The sequence below is a fragment of the Salvelinus namaycush genome, unplaced genomic scaffold, assembly GCF_016432855.1.
Source record: "Salvelinus namaycush isolate Seneca unplaced genomic scaffold, SaNama_1.0 Scaffold1105, whole genome shotgun sequence".
Taxonomy (NCBI): Eukaryota; Metazoa; Chordata; class Actinopteri; order Salmoniformes; family Salmonidae; genus Salvelinus; species Salvelinus namaycush.
In genome coordinates, this window is record NW_024057793.1 from 30,001 (window position 1) to 40,000 (window position 10,000).

Below are 10,000 nucleotides of genomic sequence, written 5' to 3' on the forward strand. Positions count from 1 at the left end.
ATAGCCCTGAAATCCTAAGTGCTTCTAGCTTACCCTATCCAATGTTGCCATCATGTGGACACTCACAGGTGGTTCGGGAATGATGTTCTAGCCCGGCATAGTATTTCTTGAAATCCTATGCAATTACCATTCCGTTCTAGCCCGGCATAGTATTTCATGAAATCCTATGCAATTACCATTCTATGACACTTATGGAAGTGCCAAGTGGCTCCATGGGCAGTGCACACGTAATTGTATCCCAGTCAAAGTGCCTCTAGCCCGGCATAGTATTTAATGTGTATAGCCCTAGGCATTACGGCATTCTGGCATTAACAACGACCTTGTTAGGGTTAGGGTTAGGGTTAGGGTAAGGGCATTACGGTATTCTGGCATTCTGGTAAGGGTTAGGCATTACGGCATGGGTTAGGCATTACGGCATGGGTTAGGCATTACGGCATGGGTTAGGGTTAATTATGGTACTTACCTTGTCATTGAAATCCGATCACCTCACCTGGGTCTCGAACCCCGATCTCCTGAGTGATAGTCGGGCGCTCTACACACTGAGCCAAGCACACTCCTGGGAGTAGAGCAGAAACTAGGTTGCCTTGGCCTTTCAAGACCTTCTTTAGGGGGGTAAAATGAGAGCAGTGAGTTCCCGTCACATGGGACTCGAACAGCCTCGAACATGATCGCTGGCTTAGGTCGTTCGGTGCTGTACCACCGCCATCAGTGTCCTGGGAGTTTAGCAGAAACTAGGTTGCCTTGGCCTTTCAAGACCTTCTTTAGGGGGGGTAAAATGAGAGCAATTAGTGTGCCTCACCTGGGTCTCGAACCCCGGTCTCCTGAGTGATAGTCGGGGGCTCTACACACTGAGCCAAGCACACTCATGGGAGTAGAGCAGAAACTAGGTTGCCTTGGCCTTTCAAGACCTTCTTTAGGGGGGGTAAAATGAGAGCAATTAGTGTGCCTCACCTGGGTCTCGAACCCCGGTCTCCTGAGTGATAGTCGGGGGCTCTACACACTGAGCCAAGCACACTCATGGGAGTAGAGCAGAAACTAGGTTGCCTTGGCCTTTCAAGACCTTCTTTAGGGGGGGTAAAATGAGAGCAATTAGTGTGCCTCACCTGGGTCTCGAACCCCGGTCTCCTGAGTGATAGTCGGGGGCTCTACACACTGAGCCAAGCACACTCATGGGAGTAGAGCAGAAACTAGGTTGCCTTGGCCTTTCAAGACCTTCTTTAGGGGGGGTAAAATGAGAGCAATTAGTGTGCCTCACCTGGGTCTCGAACCCCGGTCTCCTGAGTGATAGTCGGGGGCTCTACACACTGAGCCAAGCACACTCATGGGAGTAGAGCAGAAACTAGGTTGCCTTGGCCTTTCAAGACCTTCTTTAGGGGGGGTAAAATGAGAGCAATTAGTGTGCCTCACCTGGGTCTCGAACCCCGGTCTCCTGAGTGATAGTCGGGGGCTCTACACACTGAGCCAAGCACACTCATGGGAGTAGAGCAGAAACTAGGTTGCCTTGGCCTTTCAAGACCTTCTTTAGGGGGGGTAAAATGAGAGCAATTAGTGTGCCTCACCTGGGTCTCGAACCCCGGTCTCCTGAGTGATAGTCGGGGGCTCTACACACTGAGCCAAGCACACTCATGGGAGTAGAGCAGAAACTAGGTTGCCTTGGCCTTTCAAGACCTTCTTTAGGGGGGGTAAAATGAGAGCAATTAGTGTGCCTCACCTGGGTCTCGAACCCCGGTCTCCTGAGTGATAGTCGGGGGCTCTACACACTGAGCCAAGCACACTCATGGGAGTAGAGCAGAAACTAGGTTGCCTTGGCCTTTCAAGACCTTCTTTAGGGGGGGTAAAATGAGAGCAATTAGTGTGCCTCACCTGGGTCTCGAACCCCGGTCTCCTGAGTGATAGTCGGGGGCTCTACACACTGAGCCAAGCACACTCATGGGAGTATAGCGGAAACTAGGTGGCCTTGGCCTTTCAATTTCCCTCCAGTCCAATTAACAATGCCACGCCTGTATCCACACCTGGCTATAATTAGGACCCATGATTAGAGTTCGGCTTCTTGGCAGACACAAACATACACGGAGGAAGGCAGGCAGGAGAGAGAAGCTATGTACAGCAAACAACGACATGACTGTGGACTTTGTACCAAGACGCATATCGCGCGGCTCGACAAACATTTTAAGACTGTCCATGGACTTAAGATTAAGACGTTATCATGGAAGCACGCTGTGCAATCTAGCCGGGTTTCGACTGATATAGAGCTGCCTAACAACGACATTGAACAGCGGCTGGAGCCCGGTGACGACTCTGGGTTTATGCAGTCTGTTGACAGCGATTGTTCCCCGGAGAAGCAACTGAGTGGCGAGAGTGAGCAGTCGGCGGTGCAGTCAACCAGTCCTATCGGTGGTGAACAACGCCCGGAACCGAGGGAGCAAGCCTGCGTCGTGTCGACATCCACCAACTCCGACAGTGATGAAGACGCCGGTGTGTCGCCAATGAATCAAGGTTGGAATACTCTAATTTTTAAAGACTATGCGACCTTTACTAATGGTATCAACCCTTCGGTTAAACGCATTGATAATAGTCGCAGCAGTCTGTCCCGAGTACGGGAATTCCTCTACATTATGTCCGAGGGCAAACTCGATGAAGGACTGTGTTTTCTGGACAGCTACATGCGTGTGTATGACTGGTATGGGCAGATTGAAGGCCGTGGTTTGGCACCATCCACGTTAAAAATGTACCGATCCGATGTTCGAAGTTTCCTGAAATATCTTATAGAGTTCCGGCCGCAAAATATGCAATGTGAAGTCAGTATGATTCGAAAAATGTTACTATGCTTTGCAAAGATGGACAGGAGTTCTAGGCAGAGTCAGGCAACGCACAAGGCACAATTTCGCAGACGCTGCAGGGACGAGGTGCTCAGCGCTGCTGATTTAAACCGATTTGTTGAGTTAAGTAATCAATCTATTCCTGCTGTTCTCAGTAGGCTGGAAGTGCGAGCCACCTCCTCTGACAGACGCAGGTTTGCGGCTCTCATGTCCAGCCGGTTGGCCATATTTAATGGCACTCGACGATCCCCAGTCACCATGTTCAGTGAGAGTGATTTTACAGAAGTATCCTTGGAAAGTGGGGGTTATCAGATGTGCGTTGCAAGCCACAAAACGAACTCCAGCTTCGGGGAGTGCAGAATAGTTCTATCGCAGGAGGAATACACTTGGCTTAAACAATTCCATGCGATCCGGCCTCATCTGAGTGGAATTACCCCAGACACAACACTCTTCTTTTTCACATCCTGCGGGAAACCATACCTTAATCTCTGTGCATTTGTGGGAAAGATTTTTGCAGAGTTCGGCATTGGAAGTAAAGTGACATTTGGAACAATTCGACGAAGCATTGCAACACTGAACTTTAACCATGGGTCGGTTACAGACCGGGGAACTGTGGCTGACCATATGTGTCACTCTCTGGAAACACAGTCACGTTACTACCGTTACCATAATTTGCCTCGTAACGCAAGCCAAGCTCGGACATTAATTGAGAGACAAATCAATCAATGAAGAACTCAAAATAAATATAATATTTTTGCAATTAATCCTTGTCTTTGTGTGTCATTTTCATTCTATTTCAATAGGAGCACCTAGTAACCCAAAAATAATACCAGGTGCACTCATTCGATTTCAATAGGAGCACCTGGTAACCCAAAAATAATACCAGGTGCACGGAGGGGAGGATGAGTACAGACCTTATTTTTTAAAAGCTCCATAAATCCCTTAGGCCGGTGCCTACTGACTTGTGCCCGTAGTATGGTGCTCCCATAGCGGGCATGGGTGTGGGCAGGCCCTTTAAATTCATTTTCATTCGATTTAAATAGGGGCACCTGGTAACCCAAAAAGAGGGCACTCTGTCGTTTTTCCTGAAAAGTTCAACTTAGAAAGTATTCAGACCTTATTTTTTAAAAGCTCCATAAATCCCTTAGGCCGGTGCCTACTGACTTGTGCCCGTAGTATGGTGCTCCCATAGCGGGCATGGGTGTGGGCAGGCCCTTTAAATTCATTTTCATTCGATTTAAATAGGGGCACCTGGTAACCCAAACTAACATAAGGTGGTGTCAGTGTTGAGGATGCGGACAGACATTTTATATAAAAGCTCCATAAATCCCTTAGGCCGGTGGCCACTGACTTGTGCCCGTAGTATGGTGCTCCCATAGCGGGCATGGGTGTGGGCAGGCCCTTTAAATTCATTTTCATTCGATTTAAATAGGGGCACCTGGTAACCCAAAAAGAGGGCACTCTGTCGTTTTTCCTGAAAAGTTCAACTTAGAAAGTATTCAGACCTTATTTTTTAAAAGCTCCATAAATCCCTTAGGCCGGTGCCTACTGACTTGTGCCCGTAGTATGGTGCTCCCATAGCGGGCATGGGTGTGGGCAGGCCCTTTAAATTCATTTTCATTCGATTTAAATAGGGGCACCTGGTAACCCAAAAAGAGGGCACTCTGTCGTTTTTCCTGAAAAGTTCAACTTAGAAAGTATTCAGACCTTATTTTTTAAAAGCTCCATAAATCCCTTAGGCCGGTGGCCACTGACTTGTGCCCGTAGTATGGTGCTCCCATAGCGGGCATGGGTGTGGGCAGGCCCTTTAAATTCATTTTCATTCGATTTAAATAGGGGCACCTGGTAACCCAAAAAGAGGGCACTCTGTCGTTTTTCCTGAAAAGTTCAACTTAGAAAGTATTCAGACCTTATTTTTTAAAAGCTCCATAAATCCCTTAGGCCGGTGCCTACTGACTTGTGCCCGTAGTATGGTGCTCCCATAGCGGGCATGGGTGTGGGCAGGCCCTTTAAATTCATTTTCATTCGATTTAAATAGGGGCACCTGGTAACCCAAACTAACATAAGGTGGTGTCAGTGTTGAGGATGCGGACAGACATTTTATATAAAAGCTCCATAAATCCCTTAGGCCGGTGGCCACTGACTTGTGCCCGTAGTATGGTGCTCCCATAGCGGGCATGGGTGTGGGCAGGCCCTTTAAATTCATTTTCATTCGATTTAAATAGGGGCACCTGGTAACCCAAAAAGAGGGCACTCTGTCGTTTTTCCTGAAAAGTTCAACTTAGAAAGTATTCAGACCTTATTTTTTAAAAGCTCCATAAATCCCTTAGGCCGGTGCCTACTGACTTGTGCCCGTAGTATGGTGCTCCCATAGCGGGCATGGGTGTGGGCAGGCCCTTTAAATTCATTTTCATTCGATTTAAATAGGGGCACCTGGTAACCCAAAAAGAGGGCACTCTGTCGTTTTTCCTGAAAAGTTCAACTTAGAAAGTATTCAGACCTTATTTTTTAAAAGCTCCATAAATCCCTTAGGCCGGTGCCTACTGACTTGTGCCCGTAGTATGGTGCTCCCATAGCGGGCATGGGTGTGGGCAGGCCCTTTAAATTCATTTTCATTCGATTTAAATAGGGGCACCTGGTAACCCAAAAAGAGGGCACTCTGTCGTTTTTCCTGAAAAGTTCAACATTAGAAAGTATTCAGGACCTTATTTTTTAAAAGCTCCATAAATCCCTTAGGCCGGTGGCCTACTGACTTGTGACCCGTAGTATGGTGCTCCCATAGCGGGCATGGGTGTGGGCAGGCCCTTAAATTCATTTTCATTCGATTTAAATAGGGGCACCTGGTAACCCAAAAAGAGGGCACTCTGTCGTTTTTCCTGAATAAGTTCAACTTAGAAAGTATTCAGACCTTATTTTTTAAAAGCTCCATAAATCCCTTAGGCCGGTGCCTACTGACTTGTGCCCGTAGTATGGTGCTCCCATAGCGGGCATGGGTGTGGGCAGGCCCTTTAAATTCATTTTCATTCGATTTAAATAGGGGCACCTGGTAACCCAAACTAACATAAGGTGGTGTCAGTGTTGAGGATGCGGACAGACATTTTATATAAAAGCTCCATAAATCCCTTAGGCCGGTGGCCACTGACTTGTGCCCGTAGTATGGTGCTCCCATAGCGGGCATGGGTGTGGGCAGGCCCTTTAAATTCATTTTCATTCGATTTAAATAGGGGCACCTGGTAACCCAAAAAGAGGGCACTCTGTCGTTTTTCCTGAAAAGTTCAACTTAGAAAGTATTCAGACCTTATTTTTTAAAAGCTCCATAAATCCCTTAGGCCGGTGCCTACTGACTTGTGCCCGTAGTATGGTGCTCCCATAGCGGGCATGGGTGTGGGCAGGCCCTTTAAATTCATTTTCATTCGATTTAAATAGGGGCACCTGGTAACCCAAAAAGAGGGCACTCTGTCGTTTTTCCTGAAAAGTTCAACTTAGAAAGTATTCAGACCTTATTTTTTAAAAGCTCCATAAATCCCTTAGGCCGGTGCCTACTGACTTGTGCCCGTAGTATGGTGCTCCCATAGCGGGCATGGGTGTGGGCAGGCCCTTTAAATTCATTTTCATTCGATTTAAATAGGGGCACCTGGTAACCCAAACTAACATAAGGTGGTGTCAGTGTTGAGGATGCGGACAGACATTTTATATAAAAGCTCCATAAATCCCTTAGGCCGGTGGCCACTGACTTGTGCCCGTAGTATGGTGCTCCCATAGCGGGCATGGGTGTGGGCAGGCCCTTTAAATTCATTTTCATTCGATTTAAATAGGGGCACCTGGTAACCCAAAAAGAGGGCACTCTGTCGTTTTTCCTGAAAAGTTCAACTTAGAAAGTATTCAGACCTTATTTTTTAAAAGCTCCATAAATCCCTTAGGCCGGTGCCTACTGACTTGTACCCCTACTATGGTGCTCCCATATCGGGCATGGGTGTGGGCAGGCCCTTAAAAGTCATTTTCATTCGATTTCAATAGGGGCACCTGGTAACCCAAAAAGAGGGCACTCTGTCGTTTTTCCTGAATAAGTTCAACATAGAATATTTTCGGACTTTTTTTGAAAAGCTCCATAAATCCCTTAGGCCGGTGCCTACTGACTTGGACCCCTACTATGGTGCTCCCATATCGGGCATGGGTGTGGGCAGGCCCTTAAAAGTCATTTTCATTCGATTTCAATAGCGGCACCTGGTAACCCAAAAAGAGGGCACTCTGTCGTTTTTCCTGAATAGTTCAACATAGAATATTTTCGGACTTTTTTTGAAAAGCTCCATAAATCCCTTAGGCCGGTGCCTACTGACTTGGACCCCTACTATGGTGCTCCCATATCGGGCATGGGTGTGGGCAGGCCCTTAAAAGTCATTTTCATTCGATTTCAATAGCGGCACCTGGTAACCCAAAAAGAGGGCACTCTGTCGTTTTTCCTGAAAAGTTCAACTTAGAAAGTATTCAGACCTTATTTTTTAAAAGCTCCATAAATCCCTTAGGCCGGTGCCTACTGACTTGTGCCCGTAGTATGGTGCTCCCATAGCGGGCATGGGTGTGGGCAGGCCCTTTAAATTCATTTTCATTCGATTTAAATAGGGGCACCTGGTAACCCAAACTAACATAAGGTGGTGTCAGTGTTGAGGATGCGGACAGACATTTTATATAAAAGCTCCATAAATCCCTTAGGCCGGTGGCCACTGACTTGTGCCCGTAGTATGGTGCTCCCATAGCGGGCATGGGTGTGGGCAGGCCCTTTAAATTCATTTTCATTCGATTTAAATAGGGGCACCTGGTAACCCAAAAAGAGGGCACTCTGTCGTTTTTCCTGAAAAGTTCAACTTAGAAAGTATTCAGACCTTATTTTTTAAAAGCTCCATAAATCCCTTAGGCCGGTGCCTACTGACTTGTGCCCGTAGTATGGTGCTCCCATAGCGGGCATGGGTGTGGGCAGGCCCTTAAAAGTCATTTTCATTCGATTTCTGTAGCAGCACCTGGTAACCCAAACTAACATAAGGTGGTGTCAGTAGTGAGGATGCGGACAGACCTTTTATATAAAAGCTCCATAAATCCCTTAGGCCGGTGCCTACTGACTTGTGCCCGTAGTATGGTGCTCCCATAGCGGGCATGGGTGTCTGCAGGTCATTTAAATTCGTTTTCATTCGATTTAAATAGGGGCACCTGGTAACCCAAAAAGTGGGCACTCTGTCGTTTTTCCTGAGTAGTTCAACATAGAAAGTATTCAGACCTTATTTTTGAAAAGCTCCATAAATCCCTTAGGCCGGTGCCCACTGACTTGTGCCCATAGTATGGTGCTCCCATAGCGGGCATGGGTGTCTGCAGGTCATTTAAATTCATTTTCATTCGATTAGAATAGGAGCACCTGGTAACCCAAAAATAATACCAGGTGCACGGAGGGGAGGATGAGTACAGACATTTTATATAAAAGCTCCATAAATCCCTTAGGCCGGTGCCCACTGACTTGTGCCCATAGTATGGTGCTCCCATAGCGGGCATGGGTGTCTGCAGGTCATTTAAATTCATTTTCATTCGATTAGAATAGGAGCACCTGGTAACCCAAAAGAGGGCACTTAGCCGTTTTTCCTGAGTAGTTCAACATAGAATATTTTCGGACCTTTTTTGAAAAGCTCCATAAATCCCTCAGGCCGGCCCCCACTGACTTGTGCCCATAGTATGGTGCTCCCATAGCGGGCATGGGTGTCTGCAGGCCATTTAAAATCATTTTCATTCGATTTCAATAGCAGCACCTGGTAACCCAAAAATAATACCAGGTGCACTCATTCGATTTCAATAGGAGCACCTGGTAACCCAAAAATAATACCAGGTGCACAGAAGGGAGGATGAGTACAGACATTTTTTAAAAGCTTCATAAATCACTCAGGCCGGCCCCAACTGACTTGGGTCCGTAGTATGGTTGTTCCATATAGGGTATTGAGGTATGTAGCCTATCTAAAATCATTTAAAACCATTATAAAAATATGCACCTGGTAACCCAAAAATAATACCAGGTGCACGGCAGTGGCACTCTGTCACTTTTTCGACCAATTCCCGAAATCTTGAAATAATGATAAAACATAATTCCCGATGGGCTAGATGCCCCAAATTTTGGCTCATACCCTCTCTCGTGATGGTCAACAGTTATCCACTGTAAAAAAAATTTCGGAACCATAGGAATCTATTGTACAGGCAAGTGATTTTTTTCCCCAAAACATTAAAACACGATTTTCTATTAAAATGTTTTATAGAAAAACGGTTATAATTAGATGAAAATGTTCGTCTATTTGTACCCTTTCGTGCAAAAAAAACCTCAACCAGATTGGAGTTGTATTTTTTGTGTTATTAACGTTTTAACGGTTTTAGTGTCCACAAACTTTTGGCAAAAAATCGGAGCACATTGAAATCTATCGATTGACACGCCTTTTTTCGATAATTCGGCCTGTCCGGCGATGACACACTCCCTGGTGGGTGGACCAGACAGGTACCGGCGCGATTTGAGAAACCTGACTTTTGACAACAGGACTTCCATGTCCTAGAGAATCGGCGGTGGTGGCAAACTGCTCAGTCCGATTAGGAAACGTGAAACGGACACGTTTGAGGGATGTGAGACCCTCGGAACCATGGTCCCTTGGACCTTTTACCTCCGGCGACCGATTTAGGGTGATTCCCAACCCTTCGGTGCCCGATTTAGGGTGTTATTCCAGCCCTTCGGCGCCCGATTTAGGGTGTTATTCCAACCCTTCGGCGCCCGATTTAGGGTGTTATTCCAGCCCTTCGGCGCCCGATTTAGGGTGTTATTCCAACCCTTCGGCGCCCGATTTGTCCTAACTTTTGTTCCAAATGTCCCAGCTTGGTGGTGGGCGGATTTGGTTCACGTTGGGTCTCCATGGTTCTCCTCTGTTGTCCAGGTAGTTCATGTTCTTCAGACCGATTTGCATTCGATATCCACCTGGGAGGGCACCTGGCGGCCGGCATACGTGCTGGTGTTCAGCCGGTGTGTTCCTCCCGCCCCATGTGGATTTGCCTCTATCGGGGGAGCCCCTATCGTATACGGTTCACCCCGTATTTCGATATGCTTCAGCCGCGCACCGTCCGAGCGAGATCCAGCCGACCCGTCTGACCTAGTGGCCCTACATTGGTGT